This window comes from Melospiza georgiana, chromosome 3 (assembly GCF_028018845.1).
Source record: "Melospiza georgiana isolate bMelGeo1 chromosome 3, bMelGeo1.pri, whole genome shotgun sequence".
Taxonomy (NCBI): domain Eukaryota; kingdom Metazoa; phylum Chordata; class Aves; order Passeriformes; family Passerellidae; genus Melospiza; species Melospiza georgiana.
The window spans coordinates 91,537,961-91,560,635 of record NC_080432.1 but is presented as its reverse complement, the minus strand read 5'-3'; positions in this window follow the sequence as shown (position 1 = coordinate 91,560,635).

Below are 22,675 nucleotides of genomic sequence, written 5' to 3'. Positions count from 1 at the left end.
GCAACCTCTTTTCCAGGCTGAGGAATGATGGAGATCAATCAGAGGGTGACTTGAGTTACCACGGTAACAACCTCAAAGGGGACAAAGTAAATAGAGTTACATAAAAGTGGTGAAATTAATTTTCCTCTTGTTAGCTAGATGAATTGAACACGAAATTGCTGAATATGATTGCAACTAGATTAGGAACGACAGTTCTTTAGTCTGTTGGTCTAAATTCACTCCCAACACTGGCAGAAGCACTGAAAACAGCGCCAGTGACAACTAAAGAGGGAAAAAAGAGCCAAAATAACTGCTGTATGAATATAGCTTCTATAATAAAGAAAGGTATTACGTGTTTGTTACAGACATTTTGCAACAGAATGGAACATGATGTATAAAGCAACAGCTGTACTGAATGCTGGACACTTGTTGAGTAAAATTCATATTGCCTTGACTCCTGACTGCCTTAAACAGGCACACTGACTGGGAGATGGGGACTGGGATCTCAGGTAGAACATTTCCTGGAAAAATTTGGTTTGCTCTACCCTGAATTTTTCACCCCATTCACCAGACAGCCCAGGCTCAAACACTGAGGAAAACCACTATTATCTTTTTAACCCAGAGTTTTGAATATTCCTGACTCAAATCTGCTGTCTCAGCACAAGACTTTAAAGTGGAGGTCTGCCATCACAAAATGAACTCTAAGGTATCCTTGTTTGGGCAACCATTAGTCATTCCTGTTTACAGAAACAGGAACCAGTGCCTGAAATTGCTTGTTCAGGGCTAGAAGACTGGGTTTTATCCTGTGCATTAATCATTATTTTATAAAAAGCAAAAGATCTAATGCGAGGCACAGAGTGCTTGCAACATCTTTCTCCAGCTCCCTCAGGAGTATTCTGCTTCATTCCTGGTGGCTGGGGCAATGTCCTTGGGAAGATGTGCACTTTCAGATTTCTCAGGCAGAGGAGTCAGTCGAGCCCCAGGACTCCCACATTCCAGCCCCAGCCCTCTACCTACTTATTACAGCCAGCAGCCATGTGCTGGGCTGTAATACCTGAGCCTAATCTTGCAAAGAACCTTTAGCTCCTCAAGCAAAGCAGCTCTTTGTGGATGTCAAAGCAGCAGCTCTTCCCGAAAGGTTAAACAGGGCCTTGACTCCTCCAATTACTTGGCTTGGAGACAATGAGCTTTTGCAGGCTAAGCAAAGCCTGCATGTGAAAAGAGCTGAGCTGACATGTATTTAGTATGTTGCTGGTTCTCCTCCCAGAGGCTTTGATCGATGTTCAGAGAGCAGGCAAAATGCACAGCCCATGCCCAGATGCCAGTGGCAGTTCTAACAAGTCACCCTGGCAAGAAAACCTCCTAAATGGATAGAAAATAGGAGGTCTGAGATGCAAATAATGAATGCCACATAAAGGCTCCCATCTGCTGATCTAATGAACTCTGCTGATGGATCCTCAATGAGTTTTTCTCTTTGGTTTACACCACGGGAGTGTATTTGCTCCATTTTCAATGCCAAGACACTAAAGCTTAGAGAAACTTGGTGAAAGCCACAAGCAAGTTCTGCCATGCCAGAAAAGAACTCCAAACATTCAGCTCCTGTTCGTTGTTACCCTGTGTTTTTCTCTCTTGGTCTTAGTACTTCTTGGGGCAGGGACTCCTGTGAAGTTATTAGGAAATATGACTGGAGACCACATTCCTCCAGCCCCACCTGGCTAATCAAGCCCATCTCCTGTGTCCCTTGAGAGCACTGGAGTGCACAGGGTGACCTTGGGTGTGCAGAAAACCCTGAGAGATGTCTCCCTGGGTATTGAATGGTCAGCCCTATTTCAGGTCATGCGTTGTATTACAATGCCATCTTTAGGATTTAGAAAGACCAGATGCAGATGCTGGACATGGAGAGAGGCACAAAGGGAACAGTAATATTGGCAAATAAAATGGGCCCAGGCCCATTCTCTGATCCTGAGGACAAAGACCTGCCAGAATTGATCTGCTCAGTTCAGTTCAGCCTTTTGCAGCAGAGTGGCAACATCCAAACCACTTAGTGAGACTGAGTCCAAGCTAATTCCCAAGCTGTGGAATGAACATTGCCTGAAAGTCCAAGCTGACTCCAGTCCAAACCTATTTAGGTCCAAACCATGCTAGGCATAGCAGCAGGACAAGACACTCTCCAGACACAACACAAGCTGCAGCAGCAAACCTTCATCAGTGGAGAGGGTGCACACACAGGCTGAGAACAGGGTCGTCTCTGCCAGAAAAAGGCATTTTCATTGCAGGGGTCTCTCACAACAGCACCCTCTTACTCACAGCAGCCACACCTGTGATCCCTCAGCAGAAGGAGCCCTCTACACCAAGACTCCCCAGCCTGCTATTCCCAAAGTCATGCAGATTATAACATAGCAGTGCTGACTCCTCAAATCCTTGTGGCTGGAGATGATCAGAGGTTGTTTGTATGGTCTTGTCCAGCACCAGAGCTTTGGAAATGGTCAGCTACAGAACACCGACACTCACCTGCACCCTGAAGAGCCAGTGACACCTTCAAATGGTGTTGCTGACAGCAATGGGAGGGTTTGCTTGTGCCCTCACTGCTGGGGCACTGATTTGTCTTTCCTCGTTAATGAAAAGCACCGAGTCAATTTTTCTGTAAAAAGAACTGTTGCAGCAACAACCCAGGAAACAACAGTACAAGGAGAAAATAGAGGCAGGACAGATGTATCCAAAGGCTCAGAGCATCTTGGTAGAGATCAGGTTGAGAGCAGGTTAAGCTCCATTGTGGTGACAAATGGGATTGGATTGGTATGAACATGAATAAATTGTATCAAACCTACTAGAAAGCTACTGAAGAGCAGTCTATTTCTGTTTCATAGAGGCCTATGAATCCTATTCATAGCAAAATTAGCAACCCAGACAGTGAACTACCCATCCAGACCAGAAGTTATCTTCAAACACAGCAGCAGCTCTGTCTTGCCTTCAGACTATCCCAGATCTCTGGGGCTGAGCGTGAGGAGGCAGGAACAGGAAGTAAGGAAATGTACTGTGAAAAATATAAAGCATGTTTAGTCTTGTGGACTGGCAGTGGAAAAGAGATCATAACAGAGCATAACCAAAGTGCACTGACAAAAAGGAAACGGTTGACCTTGAAAAGATAAATAGATTTAATGATTTTGTGAAAGTATCTGTAATTTATTGCATCTTTCTGCTGCTTTATAGCATATGAACCAAGGTGAATAATTTTTTTGTTCTGACTTCCTGTCTTTCTTAAAACTAATCTTCCCTAGTTTTATTTAGCACATTCTTAAATAGAAAGGACAAGATCTGAGATTTTACCAAATTCTTTCAAAGTGTCAAATAAGCAATTTACCCTCTGATATGAAGCACAACCGTTGTTCAAGTAAAAATTGGTCACACACAGTGCAAAGGCAAAACCCACATCTATTCTCAAATTTCTTCACCAATGTAGTAGCATGCTTTGGGCTGCCTAGCTGGGACACCAAAGTGCCTGCTGGAGCAGCTAAGGGCAGTAACCCATAATGCTGGATGGAGCTGACGGCTGGGCAGCCAAAGCACCTGAAAAGTCTCAGTCAAGATTCAGTGAAACACGCCCACCACTTCATTCAAATGGGCAGGCCAAGTCCAACTCCTCAGTTAAAATGTTTGTATTTATGGAGCCTTCTTAGCTTATCCAATCAGTTCCAGTGCTGATCCCAAGGATCCTGTGATGCCTCAGCCAAAGTTGTTTATGGATATTCCCTTCTGGCGCTCTTTGTTCTGAAGTCCAGCCATGTCTCTGCAGCAAAGCCTTTCCCACCTCAATTTGGTTAGCACTGTTTTACTGACAGGGACAGAGGTCCCTGCTTAAAACCACCTTCCACTCATTGAAAAACATGGATGAGAAAATCCCAATCAAAACCACTAACTGTGAAATTCCAATGTCATCTGAGGCTACCAGGTAATTCTCTGAGGTATTTTTCACCTTCTCTCCACATCTTCAGTGATGGAGCAAAGACAGTGGAGAAAAATCAGCCAACTGGTCTCCAGGTTGATCGCTCAGCACCTCTGGATGTCTGTTCCTGAGAGCAATCTGACTCTAAACAGGTGTTTTTAAACAGATTACCAAGTGCTGTGCCTGTCTGTCAGTGATGGCCATGGTGCTGGACTGCACTGCCACAGCAACCTTGTGCTCACCATCAGAAAGGACCTTTCTTCATGGGCAGATTTGCCTACACACAGATCACTGAAAGTTATACACAGCAGGGTAAAATCTCTCCCTGCTTTTAGGCTGAATACTTCAAAAATCACTCTAACTACACAAAGCTGAACTTTGTGCATCCGTAAGAGACACCTCAAGAAAAACAAGAACCAACATTAAACTTGGAAGGCTTCTGCAACTGGGACACATTTTACCACCATCAAACAGGACCCCCAAGTGCCACAGCCTATCAGCTTCTCACATTTGTTACTTTTTAAATTCTCACAAACATTTTCTTTACAATTAAGCCACAATACAAAACTTTTTCACTTTGGAAACAGGGAATTGTTTCTATTCCTAAAATCAAACAAAATGAAGCAGATTTTAAGTGACTTTCAAAGTCACACAGGAAAGTACAGGTAGAAGCTGTTCAGTCCTGTTAGTCCAGTGGTCTAACTGTAAGATCATCCTTCCTTCCAGACACTCTGCTTTAAGGGGAAGCTGAGATAATGAAGAGGTTTCCCGTGCTGCTGTGTCTCACCACTGTCTGCTCTGCAGGGCAGGAAGCACCACTGTTATTCTGCACTGGGCAATGTCCATGCATCCATGTCTGCAGACAGAGATGAAAACACAGTGAAGACACAGCTAGCATCAGCACCACAGCCAAGGATGCTGCTGATGAGATGCCACATTGAAAGGGATGCCCAGGATGTTGTAGGTTGTAGATCTCTGCACCTGGAACCAGTCCAATGCAGAGTTTATAGTCTTCAGCTGCCCACATCGTGGTTTACTCCTATTCCTGGATTCCAGCTGCTCTGTAGTTAAGTATGGCAACATTTTTGCTTGTGTGAGGTAAAACAGAGACACAGAGAAATGTCCTTAGCAACACATCACATGGAAGGGCACTCTCTGCCTCCATTCCCACCTTCCTCAATTGACTTAAATGGCATACATCTCACAGCAACTAAAAATACATGAAGGTCCTATTTACTCACATAACCTTAGGGGAAGGAATGCTCTGGAGGCTCCAGGATGAGAAGCAAAACCACTAAAAATTTCTGTGCCTGGGTGAACATTCAGAGCATCTTTTTGCAGACCTTCACTGGGGTGCCAGGACTGCCCCGGCCCCCAGGACTGTCCCAGGTGGGCTTGTGGCCCTTTGCCCATTTGAGCTCGCACAGGTAGAACTCCTGCTGCCTTCCAGCGGTGTCTGCATGTTTACAGCGTGCAAAACAAGCAGATCCCCATTGGAATGAAGAGGCCTTTCTGCCAAAAGGCTCAATCACAGGAGCAGGCTCATGGGCCTTGCGGGGGCCGATACGATGAGTAAGGACTAGTCCCATGAGTAAGACCCACGGGACTGGACGCAGCTTGTCATTCATTCTTCAAGTGTGTGCAGGCCTGCTAAAGCTGACCTATAAAAATTGGGAAAGAACACAAACATTAATGCGTACACTGTCCTCTCTTCTAAGGCAAATCCTGGGATGCCTGAGGCACTCTTCGTTCCCATCAAACTTCCTTGGTTTCTCCAGGGAGGTGCAAGCTTGGGGTTTCTGGCTCTTGACTGAAATGAGAATATAATCTTACAGTTTAGAAGAGTCCCACCAATTTCCCAAACACCAGTTGCTCTCCTTGCCTTACCTGGAGTCCCTCCAATGCAGTAGCCAGCATGCTAAAGGCCTTAACACGTACTGAGAAGCACTCTCCTTTAAAAAATGCATGCAAAATGTTAACACCAGCATGGTGTGAAGGGCCAGAGCAGGGGCTGCAGGCAGGCAACACCACTGGCTTTCCTCTGTTGAGATACTGCTCTCCATTTTTTGGAATGAGAGATGACCTCTTGTCAGAGCACTTTGGATGAATCACTTTTCCTTTAGAAATGTTTTTACTGATTCTACAGCAACTGAATAAACTCAGAGAAGAAGAGTTTGCTGGAGGCAGATGTGTAACTCACCTTCCCCACTCTTTCAATAACTCATTCCCACAGGTACATTTACAGTAACACATGAGCATTGTGTGTGAGTAGAAACACAACTTCTGCAGTGTCAGCAGCAACAAATGTAAATGAAAAACAAACAAAAGCATGTTGTAAATGCTGGTTGAGCAGGGAATGCCCTAAGATTAGAGCCACTGGAATTTCCTATGCATTAAACCACAGTGAATTTGTGTTTGCGTTATTCCTACATATATTTGATTGCTATTCTTAGATTTGTTATCACCAAATAGCATATGCATGCACTATTATCATCATACTACCAGCATGTTATCAACTCTTGGTTGTACACACAATCATTTAATTTCCTGATCTTGCTGAAACACCTTCTGCTACATGGCTGACACAGAGCAAAACTGAAGAGGGAAAAGATCAGTGGGGACACTGACCTAGTAAAGAGTTTGCTGAAGCCAGTCTGTTTACGAGGGATTAGTACAATGTGCTGATTAAAGGGATTATGATTATCTCATTCTAAGAGATTTATCTGCTGTGATTGTGTGTACATAAATGCTTCACTGCAAGCAGCTAGAGGAAAAGCTATAGTCAGATAGTACCAGATCCACAACCAAAGTACTTGGGATAAGTAATAGAAAATCTCTTAGGAAGCAAAGAATATCTAGCCAGATGCCACTGAATCTTGGCTGGGTAACATTTCATCTGACAAAGCCACTGTTCAATCTCCATCTGGCAAGAACTGGCAGAACTCCAGTCCCTGGATGAAGAGCTGGCCTATATTCAGCAGAAATCCCACCTTTCCCTTCTGCTTCTGAAATACCCCAGGCAGAAAGTCAGGAAACCTAGCAAAGAGGCAGAAGTGAGCTAATGGTTCATGGGGGTCAAGATGGACTGCCATAAATCAGCTGTCAGATTAGGCTTTGAGAAACCCTCTGGGGCTATAATGACACAAGATGCCACACACACAACACGGCTGTGGTAGGTCATAGCCAATCTATAATGTTGCAGATGTGAAAAAGGGGGGATATCCAAACCCACACTCTTCACAAAATTATTAGTCCATGTGTTATTTAAGCTTAAAAAGTAAAAAAAATGTTTGAAGATTAAAGGTCCAACAGAGGTGATGTCAAACTCGTGTCCAAGTAAAAGCCTCAAGAGTGATCTGCTCCATGGCCGACCCTGAAAGGGCAGAAGGGCCACCCCAAGTGATGTGGATGCAGGCAGCCAGGGCAGAGATTCTGGCAGGGGCTGGCTTGTTCCATGCTGCTCTGATGGAGCAGATGCAGCTCCATGACAGAAGTTCCTCCAGCAAATCTTTCTCTGTGAGCAGGATGCTTTCCCAGTTGATCGGTACTCTTGGAGTCGCTGGGAGATGGAACTGCTTAAATTGGGGTGTTGCCAAAACTTGGACTTCAGAGCAGACTCGTGACAGCCAGTTGTTTGTGATCATCTTTTCTGGCATTGCTACATGGAAAAGGTCTCTTTTAACTCCAGCTCTGGCAGAACAGCCCTAACAAATTTTACCACAGTGGTTTAAGACATCCCCTTTATCTTGCAGCACATCCGGACAGATGGGCTCACAAGAGCACCCCGGCTACCCAGCCCATGCACAGGGGATTAGCCTGTCACACACTGGCACTGAGACCAGCTAAAGGCACCCACACACTCTGCCACCATGTCACCTCATCCATTGCATGACAGTCTGGGGGGATGGCAATGAGGAGAATGGCGCTGCAAAATGATTCAGTGACAAAAATCACCCTGGCCAAGCCAAGAGCTGCAGTGCACGCTGCTTTCTGATGGAGGTATGGCAACATGGTACAAAGTGCCTCCAGCTCCGGGAGGGTCACACTGGGGAGGGATTACCCACAACAGAAGTCACTGGCAGCCCAAGAAGCAGCAGCCACATGCATTATGAAAGAGAAGAAGCCAGGCAGCCAGAGGAAATGTCAGTGATCATCTTCAGTGAAGCATTCCAGTTCACACCTCAGCAGAAATGGAAAGATAGATCTTAGATTTTCAGTTTCTAGACCTTGCTCCTATGCCTGTGTCTTCTACCTTTAATGTCTCTCTTCCCTGGGAAGCCCCATCCATCTGCCCCAGGGACAAGCTCCTCTTAGGCTGTGAATCTTGCTGGCAAGAGTGGTGCTACTCCTGCCTTGATCTGAGCACTGGCACACAAGTCAGGTAAGGTGGTTTCACACATAACCTGCTTATCATCACTGATTTTCCTGTCTGCTTGTGCTAACTGGTGGCAAGTCTCAGGCTTAGATGACCTGCACCAGAGAGGGAACCAGTGCTCACCTTTCCCTCTCCAGACCCTTTCAATAGCCCCTACTTTGGACTTCTGGGTCCCCACAGCAGAGCATCACAGTAAATTCAGCTTCTATCTCTTTCTATGCTTGCCCAAATCTGTTCTCCAGAAGACTGAACTCTGGCACTTTCTTTTCCTCCGACTTGCACTGGTATAGAAAAAATCAACATCTGCTAGCAAGCTTGTGATAAAGTGAGACCCTTGCAATAAGAGTTTCTATCACTGGATGCAGAATTTTATTAGAATGAGAAAAAACAAATTATTGACACTCTTCTGCTTCTCTCCATGCTCCTGCTGGGGACATAACCAAATTATTCCCATCTGCTACCCGGCTTCAAATTTAAAACCAGCAGTAATCCATAGATCCTTGCAACTATGATTAATTCTATCTGAGAAGGAAGAAAACCTCAGAATTCAATGAAGAAGTTACCACATCCAAAAGAGATGTTGCCTAATAGTGGCCTGCTTTTATTTTATTAGAACTGTAACACTGAAATTAGTTACTAATGTTTTGAGGTCTGCCTTTGATCTTTATAATATAAGTGGTGAAAATTGAACAAATTGGTAATTGTCTCCAGCTGCAAACAAAGCAGTTGGAGGAGAAGCCATTTCAGGATCCTCTGTAGTTGCTTAAGTAAATCCTAGGATTAGGAACATGCAAATTTTACTGGGGGAGAGAAGAGAGAAGGGACTTGCACTGCTGAACAGAAAAATGAACAAAAATTATTGTAGGTGGGCTAGGAACTGAAAATGCTTGATTGTAATTGATTTAAAGAAAATGGAAAATTCAGTTTTTCCCTGTTCTGCCTGCCATGAAAGCCCAAGGCTGGTTCACAGGTGCAGCAGACAAACCTATCCAAAACTTTTGTAATAGCTTGGAGAGAGAGAAAGAAGAGACATGACAGAGAATTGGTTCTGGAAGTCCCTCTGCTGTATGTATGGGTACAAATGAGTAATGCTTCACAATGGGATGTCTGAAGCACAGGCTGTAGAACCCTTGTTTCTGTCTGCAATCCAAGCTGAAATTTTGTGTAAAGGACACCTGTCCTGCTTGCTGAGCAAGGCGAGCCCTATCCCCAAAATATCTTGTTGCTCAGATAGGCTCAGAAGACTTCTCTTGTCAGTTTGTGCAAAAGACAACAGTTTTCTGATCTGTTGTGGTGAGTGGTGGCTGAATCCCTCAAGAGCCCTGCCTAAAAAATCTGGGGAATTCAGGTCAGAGTTTAAACACTTCAAAACTACACTTTTAAACCAAAAAAAAAAAAAAAATCACAAGTACTTTTGGAACAACAGAGATTATGTCCTGTCAGGCTCTACTTTCCAGCAGGATGACAGAAATACCACCTTCAAGACTACTAGCAGTAGGATTGGCATTCTTCCAATCAGATTTTATTCCACAAACAGATCCCTTATGGTCTAATTTTTTTGCTCTATGCCTGCATTTCATAGAATTATAGAATAGTTTGGGTTGGATCCTCTGGATCATCTAGTTCCAAGAGACACCTTCCATCATACCAGATTGTTTAAAGCCCCATCCATTTAATGAATGAAAAGTAACAAAAATAAACAAATGAAACATACTCTAATCACTTCAGATGTTATCAGCAACAGTTTAAAATAAGCTAGAAATATTTTCTTTTGTTGCTCTGGTTTCAAAAGCATTAGGGAAAGATCTTTCATAGAAAAAGGAGAGGACCTGTAGAAGCAGAAGGCATTTGTGGACTGCAGGGAGCTGTTCTCAATTTTTATTTGTAGAACATACCTTAATGGAACTACACTGAAGTGGTTTTACTTGTGGTTCACAGACTGGGTGTTACTCATATGTGGTAGACACTATGAGGCTGACTTGGGTGGGAGCCATCAAACACTTCAGACTGCTCAGCCTCTTAACAGGTATGATATGGCCATGGAAAACATCTTCAGGTTTCTTCACAGTACCTAGTCAGAGCCTGGAAGCTGTTTTGCCTCTGAGGAGGGATTTCCAGGCTTGGGTGTTTGTGGTTAGATGCATCTCCAGTCTTTGAGACTTAAGGCTGATGACCACTATTGAAAGTCAGAGGTTCAGACCCTTTCCGGGCAAAAGTACTTGTCTGTTAATAACAGAAGACCTCAGAGTAAGACCCTATGAGGAAAAAAAAAAAAAGCTTATAGTTCACATAAATCTTCAGGTATTTTTAAAGAGGACATGAGGGAATATGCACTAATCTACTGTTTGCTTGTAGCTTTCTTTGCATGATGTGATTTGCAAATGCTAGTTCTTGCTCTGCTCTTTGAATTCCTTGTGAACTCAATTCATGTCTGTAACTGCAAATATATAATTCTTGATATTTTTTTTCTTTGTGTTTTGTTCCCAGCTCTTCAAGTCCCTTGCTGTCCATTTTCAGTGGTATCTACAAGGATTGGTATCATTGGGGCAGAGAGAGCAGGAAGGAGACTCAAGTCAGTGGTAACTTCCCCAGTCCATTGTTCTTGAAGAATGTGCATTCTGAAATGCACAAGCATCAGCACCTGCACCCTGCATCTCACTACAGAGCCTGTGGGTTGGCTTACAGTCCAAAACCATGAACTTACCAGAAGGAGAAACAAAGAGCAGAGATGAGACTGGCATCCATCCTGTAAGCCTGTTCATGTTCTGCCCTTTTTCCCATGGAAAGCTCATGGGCCAGATGTGTTGTGAAACTGCTCCTCAGATGTTTCATCTGGGTTGTCACCACTTCTGCTGTGATGTTATAACAGCAGCTCATTCCTACAGGCTCAGTGGTTGCAATTTGCTTCTCCCAGAGCTTGGAAGAACCTAATTTTGCCCCTTGCATTCTGCTGTGGGCAGGCTGCCAGTAACTCATCAGACTGACACAGTGTTGGCTCCAGCACCCACAGACCCTGCTTCTAGCTCAGCCTGGCCTTGGACCCTCATCCCAGTGTGTCTGCACTGGTGCCCTTCAGAGGTGACTGACCCTCCACCTCCACTGTGATTCCAGCAGCACTTCTGTTGCTGACTCTGTCCTGGTTTCAGCTTTTCTTGCCCTTTGGCACCCAGGACCCCTTTCTGCCATGTCCTGATGACAACCCAGAGATGGGAAGTGGAGAGGTAGGCACTTTCACTGCTTCCATGAAATTGCAGGGAATGGGACAACGTGACTTTTGGAGGACCCTGAGTGTAGCATTGCTTCTGGAGGAGGATAAGCTCTACCTACCCTGCATCAGTTACGTGTTCAGCTAATCTGCTCCTAAGCTCCTGTGATGGAAATTGCACAGCTTTTGGCCCCCTCATAGGCAACTACAGGCAGAGCAAAGTTCCCTGCTCCATTACAGATAAGAAGGGAAAAGCATAAGGAACAGGATAAGAATAGAGCAAGCTTCTCAGCAAATCCTTCCAGCTTCAGGTAGTCACTGAAGGTTCTTGAGCTGCAATTGGCATCCAGGTTCTGAGGTACAGTAGAACTCAGTAGATATCTCACCCCTTCTAGGACTAATACCTATGTTTGGTCTCCATAATAGCCTAAGGTAACTGATCTCACAATGTACATGTTTATCATACATGCAACTCCACATGCTTGTCTTAAACCTGCTACCTGATAATTTTATTTGATAGTATGTAATCTTACATCATGAAGAATACTTAGTCGTTTTACAAACTTCCTTTACAGACCACTCCAACTATTAGGCTTCTATGATATGACTGCTCAGTTGTCTCTACTTCCAAGCTGAAGTGTTCCCCATTGTATGATTTTTATTTGCAAGGAAGCTCTTAATTTTCTTATAAAAAATGCTGTTTCTCTTCAGTGCATAGTTGTACCACAACCTTTCTCATAGTGAGCTAACCAGAACTCAACATCCACAGTACAGCTCTTATGTAGCCTCTTATGAGGCTTATGTATAGGGCAGATACTAATTACTTTTTAAAATATTTCTCTCCTCTCATTTCCAGTAACTTTATTGCTGAATGCCGCATCAATGGTTTCAGACAACTTTGTCCAAAATCTTTCCTGAATACCAGTAACGAGCTGAGAGCTCAATCTTGTGACCCTACAGGTGACTGGATTTTCCTGCTTCTCCCTATTACTTTGCACAGCTGATGTGCCACTGCCATGTCCCATCATGTCACACTTACAGCTGTCACTTTGTTTTCCTTTCAAGTTTACTGAATTGTCCTACAGTTCTGTGCAGCCTTCTTTATTTTTAATTTCCTGGGTGATGATTTATCTTTCTAAATCAGTTACAAATACATGGAAGTGCTCAGGGGCTCTGGTAACACCCACACTCTCCTTTTCCTCTCAGAGAAACTGCCTATGTCTGCCACCCTTTCTTTCCTGTGCATAACAATTTACGAACCCACAGGAGCACCTCTCCTCTTACCCCCTGAGAACTGACAGAAACCAAGCCTATCTTCTAAGCAAAAGGCAACATATAATATTAAGAGCTTTTTAGAAAGCCAAGTACTTTGAATTGTTGGCATATTTACAGATATCCCAAACATGGGACACCTTCTGTACAAGGAGTTACTGAATAGTTCAGGACTTAGTCTGGAAAAAAGACAACTGAAAAGGATCATGAAAGAAGTCTGCAAAATCAACAGCACTGTCACAAAGAGGATGAGAAGCAAACAGCTGCTTCACTTGGTTTCCTCAAAACCAACAGCTGGATTGGAGCTCAGGTGAAGCCATGGAGCCAGGTACAGCATTAGCAGTAGGAAGTGTCACACCATGCAGTGGCAGTAGATGATGTGGAAGTAAATATCTACAGGCTTCAAGGGGAAGCTGGAAGAGTATACAGAAACCATTTCCAGCTAAGGCTGGCTGTTCCCAAGCTAAATGGTGCTGGTAGCTTGTTGAGTAATAGGTAGAAGGTGCTGCTGTAGGAACATGTCACATGTCTGAGTCAACATGGGCTACACCAAAACTATGCATTGCTCAAAGGAAAGTCACATGAAAATAAAAACAACTCATCTGAGGTTGCAAATGTTCACAACATTTTCTCCCCTCCCCAGGTGCTCTGTCAGTTTGCAATCTCATTGCCCTCATCTAATCCTACAACCATGGAAGAAGCCTACACCATCACCTTCAGATGCTGAAGCTGTTCTCTGGGGGAAAATATAAAGCCTTCTACATATAAAGCCCAACTAAAAATGGCATTTAAGATCTAATTTGTTCCTGACTGTGGCTCCAGTCATCTTTGTGAGCAGGATCCACAGAGTTTCAAGGGCACAAAGTACACAAAAATAGACTCTGCTGATTTTCTTCAGACTAGCAGAGCTACCTCAGAAATAAAATAGAAGGAAAAACCCCAGTGCATTGTTCTGATTCTTTATAAATATTTTTAAAGATTCTTTTTATTCCTCACTAATTGTATCTTCCAGAGAAAAGGATGTCTTTGATTTAAATCATTAGCAACAGTAACCGGGGCAGGGATGTTTTGACAAATACAGTCTCTAATTACATTGCCAATTTCAGAGCAGGGAATGTACCTTTTTTCCCTACCTTCTGTTTAAAGCAAAATTTATTTGCATTTAACCACCTCCTTGGTGTATGGAGTGCCATACTGTCAGGAAATCAAAGCTGTAAAGAGTCTTGTCCATCAGAGCAGACCAAAATTTCAGCTTGTTCCTACAGCAGTTAAGACAGTGCTCTGACAGAAACAGTCTGTGGATTTGGAAACTTTCACTTTCTAGAATCATTGAATCATGGATAGTTTGGGTTGAAAGGGTCCTTTAAAGGTCACACAGTCCAATCACCTGCCACAAGCTCTGAACATTTTCAACTAGATCAGACTGTTCAGAGCCCCATCCAACCTGACCTGAATGATTCCACAGATGGGGCATCCACCACCTCTCTGGGCAACCTGAGCCAGTGGTTTATCACACTCATTGTAAATAACTTCCTTGTAGATAATCTAAATCAGCCCTCTTTCTGTTTAACACCATTATCCCTTGTCCTATTTCCACAGGCCCTGCTAAAATGTTTGTCCCCATCTTCCTGCCTCTGTCCCGCCTTGCTCTTCTGAGATATTGTCCTTGTCTCATCTATTCTGATTTTGGGACCGACCACAGCACATACATTGGGAATGTGTATGAAGCAATGGAACAGCAGAAATCTTAGCTTTCAGTGTGTTCCTGCATCCTCATTCCACTTTGGGAAATTATGTGGTCACCAGGAAGTGGGTTTGTGAAAAGCATACAGCAGATCTGATTTGCCAAGCAGAGCATCTTGCTAGCCTTTGGCCTCTGAGGCAGAGCAGAAACCATGGTCTGCTCTGCCCAGTAGCTCTGAGAGTTAGGGAGTTCTATCACCTACACAGCCACTTCCTCTTACCCCAAAACGACAGACTCCTTCCCCTCAACAGCACCCAAACCAACAGGCAACCAGTAAGCCAGGCAGTGCTTTGTCATTGTCACAACAAATATACAGCCAACATCATCTCAGCACAGGTAAATCTCCTCCAGTGCCAGCGAGAGTGTCTCGCATCAAAGCAGCAGGGTGAACCCCATTGTTTTGGAAGCTGTGTAGATAGCAAACACAAGACCTGCAGGTGGAACAAAAAGCCCAAAGACAATGAATTGAAAAAATTATTCAGTAAGAGTTCAAAGCCTGCATGTGGGATGAAAGCTGGCTTATGCTTAATAATTCTAAGAAATGATTCAGTAATACTTCATCCTGTGCAATGGGTTCTCAGTAATGAATGCAAACAGCATCCATGAAAGCCAATAAAAATTATGTATCAGTCATTCAGATCAGCTTTCTCTGCCTTTGGGTAGTTATGTATCCAAGTAGGAACTTTCAACTGGGAGAGAAGTCCTTCTCAATGATCACATGCTAGTTTAGTTCACCCAAGATACAGGTCTGTTGTTGAGGGATTTGGAGCATGGCACCACAGCTCGCTCACATGTTACCACTGCTTCTCCAGCTAAAACACATGAGATCCCATTGACAGAACAGATTTCCCTCTTTGAATGCTTGAAATCCATATGCAAAACAGTGTTCAAAGAAAACTGAATAGCTTTCAAATTTCTTGCTTTGAGGCATTTACATCATCTGATTTAGAATCTGTCTGAAGTGCCCCAGAATAGTTACTGTCCCTTGTATATTTATGTCCTTCTGCCTTAGGGCTTAATACTCATTTCTCTGAACCCAGTGGCCAACTTTACTTTTATAGACCCTTAATATTTATGGAAGTTAAATCTCCTATGTTTTGAAAGTTTTGATTCTATTGCTTTTCAGCTTGGTGGTGAGGAACACTGCCTAGGATCCACTGGGAGCCTGTGGTACCTTTTTGAAATTTTAAAGATATTTCTGGATACACCAGCTTTAAAATGCACTGACATACAGAAGGCTTTCAAAAAAGAGCAGGAAGATTGCTCAGAGAATGCATAGTAGAGGGAAGGCTGGAGGCATAGATGCTGCCAAAATCTTGGGACAGCCTTGTCCTGGGGATTTCTGAGCTGTGTTCAGAGAGATTCAAGCACACCTGAACTCTGAGCAAGCCTGCAGGCCAGTTCAAATTCTTGTCTTAGCCAAGAAGCAGAAAACTGGACCTGTGGGAGTAACACAAGCTCATAAAGTAGAACTTGGTTGACTGTACAAGCACCTTACACAATAACAGCTCCTTAAGCCCATCTAGTTCTTCTGCCTGTTCTGTATCTTGAAGTTAGTTGTAGATGCCCTAAAATGCATTACTCAATACAGTGAGCTAGATGAAGTGATACACAAAGTAAGCCAGAAGTAGGGGTGTCCCAAATCCAGAAGCTCCAAGGCTTCCTGTGATTAAGAAATCATTTCCACTTAGCTGCTATTTGTTACTTGTCACCAAATTCCAACTACACTAGGGGAAAAAAGCATTGATAATAATTTTCATTCCAAAATTGTTTGGCTGTTAAAACTTAACAGCTAAAGACAGATTAAAAAAATGAAGAGGTTGTCTATGAGTGGCTGGTTGACCCCAGCTGGACACCAGATGCCCCAAAGCTCCTCTATCACTGCCCTCCTCAGCTGGACAGGGAAGAGAAAAATATAACTAGAGGTGTCAAAAACATGCCTGCATAGGAGAGAAGATTAAAAGGGTTCAGACAGCCCAGCACTTTATCCCTTGGGATTAGATAGTGCCCAAATATCTAAGCCAGAATTTCAAATGTTGCAGGGGAGGAGGAGCAGCAGAATCAGATAAAAAGTTTTAAAGACTTTACATTACCTGACCAGCTGTACCAGCCTTGCCATGCTGGCTGGAGAAATCCAGTTTTTAAAAGACCCTGAAGTGCAAGAAGCCACACCAGGTCAGTACAGAACTGCACCTTCTAAGGGAAAACAGCAATAAAATTAAACACTGAAAGGTTTCACTGAAAACCTTAAATCAGAGCAGATTAGTTTCAGCTCTTGAAAATTTGACATTTACATTGATAAGCTCTTTTTTTAATTGGAACATGTTTTGAGAAAAACATTTGGCCAAATCTAAAATGATTTTCCATTCCAGCTGCTTTACTGCCTTACTAAACAGTGACTTTTTCCAAGTTATTTCTTTCTATGAGAAACTCCTTCAGTTTCATGGGAGGTGGCCTCTTTGAAGGAAAGATCTTTGATTCTCCAGATCTTCAGAGGCAAGGGAAAACAGTGTGTCATAACTGACACCAGAGGTCAATTATTTTCTGTGATAAAGAGGAAGCATGTAAACATCACTGAAGGCCAAGGCAGACATCCACTTTTGAGCATTGTTTTCTAGAAATCATTTCAGTAGACATCATGTACACATCATTTAAGAAGGGAAAGAGATCCTCTGGAGGGAAGGAGCCACCTGCCTTGTTTGGTCATTTCATCCTGTAGCACCCTGAGGTGATCTCTACTTGAGAGTAAATCCTCCCTGCTTTGGTCACATTACACATCCATCATATCCTGGCAGCCCTGCCCTCACATCTATCCCAAAAGCCACCACAGAAGCAAGCTTTTGTTCCCACCACTCCAGGGATGACAAGCATTTCTTAAATACCTGACATAGAATTGTGCCTCACCTCTGCAGAAATTTCCATCTTCTTCCTGTTTTTAACTGTAACCTTTCACAGTTTGGGAGAAGGAATTGCAGGAATAAAGGATTGTTACCTTTGCATTCTCCTGGAATAACTGCCTCTAAAGTTACCAATCATTCTAATGTCTTCCCTTAGTACCTAAGTTGCATATGGGTGTAGTGAGAGTCCTATGTATTGAATAAGTGGGTCCTAGTTGCTCTAAATGAGCCACAGCTGTGAAGTCCTTAGTTGGGCAGCAGCTGTGGCTTGCAAAGATAACTGGGATGAAAGGGGTTGGGTCGAGAGCCCAGGAGGAGTCCCTGTGAAGCCACGAGGAACTGCACAGCAGAGAGGAGCTGCATGGTAGAAAACCAGCTAGAAGGTATGGACTTTAAGATGGGACTCCAGAAATATGAAATACAATAAGATAACAACAATAAATGGGTGACACCAGTCCCCAACTACAGGCACATGTGAGATGTTACACAATGTTCTTGATTGTGTCTGTACTTGTAAACTGAACAGCGTCAGGCCTCGTCCTAACAATTGGAGAATGATCATCTACACTCCTTCTTCTGGTGTTACTTGAATTGCAGCAATGCAGTTACCATGGCATTGTGCAAAAGTGATTTGTTGAAACCTGCCTAAAATATCTCCGATAGAGGATATTTATTTGCTGTGGAGATCTGTTTAAAATATTGCCTCATTTTCAGTGCAACAGTGTCACAGTCCCATTGGGCAATCTACAATTTACATCTGGGAAAGGAGAAAAAGTACCTATGATGAAACTTCCCTTTTGATTCAGTTTACAAGAATATCAGCAGAACCCCAACAGACAAGATAATTACTTTTCACAACACTGTCACTTGCATAAGATGATTAAATCCTCACAGGTAGGCATGTGGTCTTTTATGACCCATGCTGTATGGCCTCCACTTGTGGCATATTATAAAGGTTAAAAAACAGAAGAAAATGTGTTTACAGAAGAAATGCTGATAAATGGAAAGGACATATATTCATGTTTGAAATCAGAAAATATATTATTCAGATGCTTTTGAATGCTAAATGTTTTGCGTAATTGTACATAATGTACAATGTATATATCTATATAATGTATACAATATACATGTATATACAATGTACATGTATATAATGCACATCGCAATCATACTAATGCTGCAGGTAAAATTCTTTTAAAAAAATCTAAAACACACCAGTCCCAGTCAAAGCACCCAGACCTTAGTGAAGGAGAGCTAGCACAGCAGTACACATACATATAGAGCAGAAGTGGATTTTGGGGGGATTTAAAGCAACACTGCTGCCTATTGCCAGTAACATGTACAGGAGCATGCCCCAGCTCTCTGAGTCCCCTCCAGTGCCACAGCTCTCTGTATCTCCAAGCTCACACAAATCCTTTCTGCTCAAGATATACTCAAACACAGCCAGTCTACGATTACCATTTTAGTGCTCATTCTCAAATCTCTGCTGTAGCTGTACAAATTTGTACCAGAGATCCTGATAGTAACAGAAAAAAGCGGAGTGTAGAGAGAGGCACTCCAGAAGAAAGAGCCAGATGTTCAAACGAGATAATAAGCAGGAGAGAGAGAAAGCAGCTTCGGCAGAAACTGCTGTAGGGAAGGGAAGGGTGGTTCCAGGAATTGGGAGTATAAATTCTGATTAGGGCTGGGCTGGTATTTCCCACTTCAACTGCCTAGTTTTCTCTTTAATGAGGAAATGGAATTTTTACTTTTGCCCCCACTCAATGAAGAATTAACTGGGAAAAAGGACTTGCCTTCATGATTAAGCTGACCCAAATCTCTATAGGTAAGCATAACCCCACTGAATGAGAGCATTTCAACTTGTACCTGATCTTACTACAAAATTATTGTCCTTCAACTCTAATTAAATATATTTATCAAGGGAAGTGCAGTGATCAATCCTTTTCAAAGAGTAAGATAAAAACTTCTCCTTTCTGAACATGCTCAAGGTAGATCTTCTCTTCTTCTATGCTACATAGTCTAAAACACTAAGCAAAGAACAGAAGATGGGAGATCTTGAAAAACAGCCAGCAACAGGCAGACATATTTCTGAATTTACACTAATATGGATGGTTTAGTTGTTGTGGTTTCCATTCACTTGTTCAAAAACTACTTATTTTAGCTCTGCTGATACATGAATGCAAACCAGTCTGTACCAGGGGATACTCACAAGTACTTTGTATGGAAATGCCACTAAGAGGACAAACACAAAGTAACATGCCACTTTATCAATAGAAATTGCAACTACAGCCCATGTGGATTAAGGATCTGGGTCAAATTAAAAAACAAAGGAGAGCCACTAATTTGATCACAGAGCTGGAAAATCTCTTATGAAGCGAGGCTGAGAACTGGGGCTGTTGAGCCTGGAGACAGAAGGGTTAGGGTGATTTTAGACCACCTCCCAATAGCTACAGGAGGCCTTCAACAGAGCTGCAGAGGGACTTTGCACATGGGCATGTACTGAGTGTAGAAACAGGACAAGGGAGAATGGCCTTAAACTGAAAGGGGTGGCTTTAGGTTAGATATTAGGAAGAAATTCTTTACTGTGAGGGTGGTGAGCCACTGGCACAGGTTGCCCAGAGCATATGCAGACTCCCCATCCCTGGCACTGCTCAGGGCCAGGCAGGATAGGGCTCTGAGCAACTTGTTCTAGTGGAAAGTGTCCCTGCCCATGGCAGGGGGCTTGGAACGAGATCATCTTTAAGGTCCCTTCCACCCCAAATGAAACAATGATTCTATGACCTAGAGATCCCTTAAAATTCAGGAATTCCTTTTCTTCCAGTTGCATAAACTATAAGTGGTGCTAAATCTTATTATTTCCTGCAGGTTTTACTATAAATTGTTCCTTTTGGTGACAGAACTATTTCAAGTTCAACACAAAGAGCCAGTTGTTGAGTAAAATGGGCTTTGAAATACATAGATAATGATCAAGAAGTAAAATTTATTAATAGATTTATGTGCTTTCATTCAGTTTAAAATCCCCATACTTCTCAAGATCAGACAAAATATATTAGCTATGGACACATGCCAAAAGAAGTACTTAATCTTTAAGAAAGAGATAAAAAGATAAAACTAGTGAGTGATTCAGGGGAAGGATGAGACAAAGGGGAAAAATTACTCCAGTCAATTAATGATACATGTTTCCTCCTTATGCCCTGCAACATTCATAGAGTAATCAGGCTGGAGAGGTCCTCTAGAGTTCATGATACCATTCCTCATCCTCAGAGAAGGTTCCACTACACCTGAAGATACACAGACATCTGTACCTGCAGATGTTTAATCCAACATCACAAGACTTTTCATGGACATTGCACAACCTCCCCAGGCAAAGAGCTGCACTGCTTCACTGTATTCCTGCATCTGCAATATGGTCCTTTCTTCCTGGAATTAAATTATACTCCCCATTTTCAAACCTGGAAACATGAAGAATACAAATTTAAAAGGCTGCTGCAAAACAAGATGGAGTAATCTGAAAACTATTTCATTCTCTCTCACAACTCTCCCTGAAGCCTGACAATCTCAAATCTGCTTTAAACTCCATAAATAAACCCCATGAGTACAAAAATGTGCATATACATATACATTTTACACACACTTGCTACGTATGAGGGGTAATATTTTAAAATCACGTTTCTTTAGTTCAGATATTAAAAACAAGCAGTGTGGGGTACAGAAAATTTATTTTCAGTTTTGTTTAAATTGTAGATGCTCCTCATTTCAGACAATATACCAGCCACAGGAACACAGAATGATTCTTGGCTTGGTAACAGAATTTTGGAAAGAACATTAGATAATTAGTTTTGGTTCAATGTTTGTTGAATGAGTAATAGCCTAACTGATATAAATCATATTACCTGTGGAGTAAAAAAGTGGTGAAGTACAGGTGAGACATCAGACCTAGGTCATTCCTTTATCTCACCAGCATTTCACTCACATTTAACCACTATCTGTACATTTACTTACAGTGAGCTTTTAACACTGATTCTCACCACTGAGTTCTCACAGGTATGAAACAATCATACATGAGTTTCCATGAGATTACTCTTTACCTTAAGAGTATGAACCTTAAATGTCACAAAGGATCCCAGCAGCTGCTCAGTTTCTAGGAAATGCAATTCTGGATAAAGACTGATTCCTGCAGTACAGAAAATGAAGTAACAGCAGACTGAAAAATGTTAATGAAACCCAGGCTGACACTTAAAAAATGCCTGCTTTGGTTGCATGATGAAGTTAATTCATTTGCAATGATGTTGCATTAATGCACCAGGTTCTACTGAAACTTCCAAACTTCCCCAGAGAGCTGTTCAAGAACAACTTTAACTGACAGTTTTCCTACTCGATCTCAGCAATCTAATCATGTTTCATGCCAGGTGCCTGTGTGAACAGAGATGTGGATTGAGAACTGGCCGAATGGCAGACCCCAGGGGGTCATAAGCAGTGGCACAGGGTCTAGTTGGAGGCCTGTCACTAGTGGTGTCCCCAAGGTTCAATATTGTTTAACTTATTAATGACCTGGATGAAGGGGCAGAAGTCTCCTTAGCAAGTTCCCTGATGACACAAAGCTGGGAGGAGCAGCCAGTACCCCAGAGGGCTGTGCAGCCCTTCAGAAGGAACTCAGTGGGTTTGAGAGGGGCAGAGAGGAACAGTTTCAAATGTAACAAAGGCAAATGCAGGGCCCTGCACCTGGGCAGGAATAACCCTGGTACCAGCACAGGCTGGGGCTGGCCTGCTGGGAAGCAGCTCTGTGGAGAAGCACCTGGGGGACAGCAAGCTGTCCATGGGCTGGCAGCGCCCTTGTGGCCAAGCAGGCCAAAGGTGTCCTGGAGTGCATTAGGGAGAGCGTTGCCAGCAGGTCAAAGGAGGTGTGTAAAGTGTATCCCAACTTCCTCTGAGGTGAAATAAACAGCATGCTAAGGGCAGTTTACACGTGCCTTCCATCTAATAGTACAAAGCACACTCCTTTAATCATATCGGCTAAAACCTAAATACGTGATCAATACTATCACAATACTTACATTATGAATCTAAGTGCATGAAAAGCAAAACACTGACTTAAACCAGTCCATCAGAAGAATCTCAAAACACAAGAAATACACTCATTTTAAGCTGAAAGTTAACCATTTCAAACTCAGTGCATTACCACTCTGCAGATCAACCACATTTAGTTTTTTACTGCTCTTGACAGCCCACAAAATCATTGTAAAATACAGATGCCTTCAAC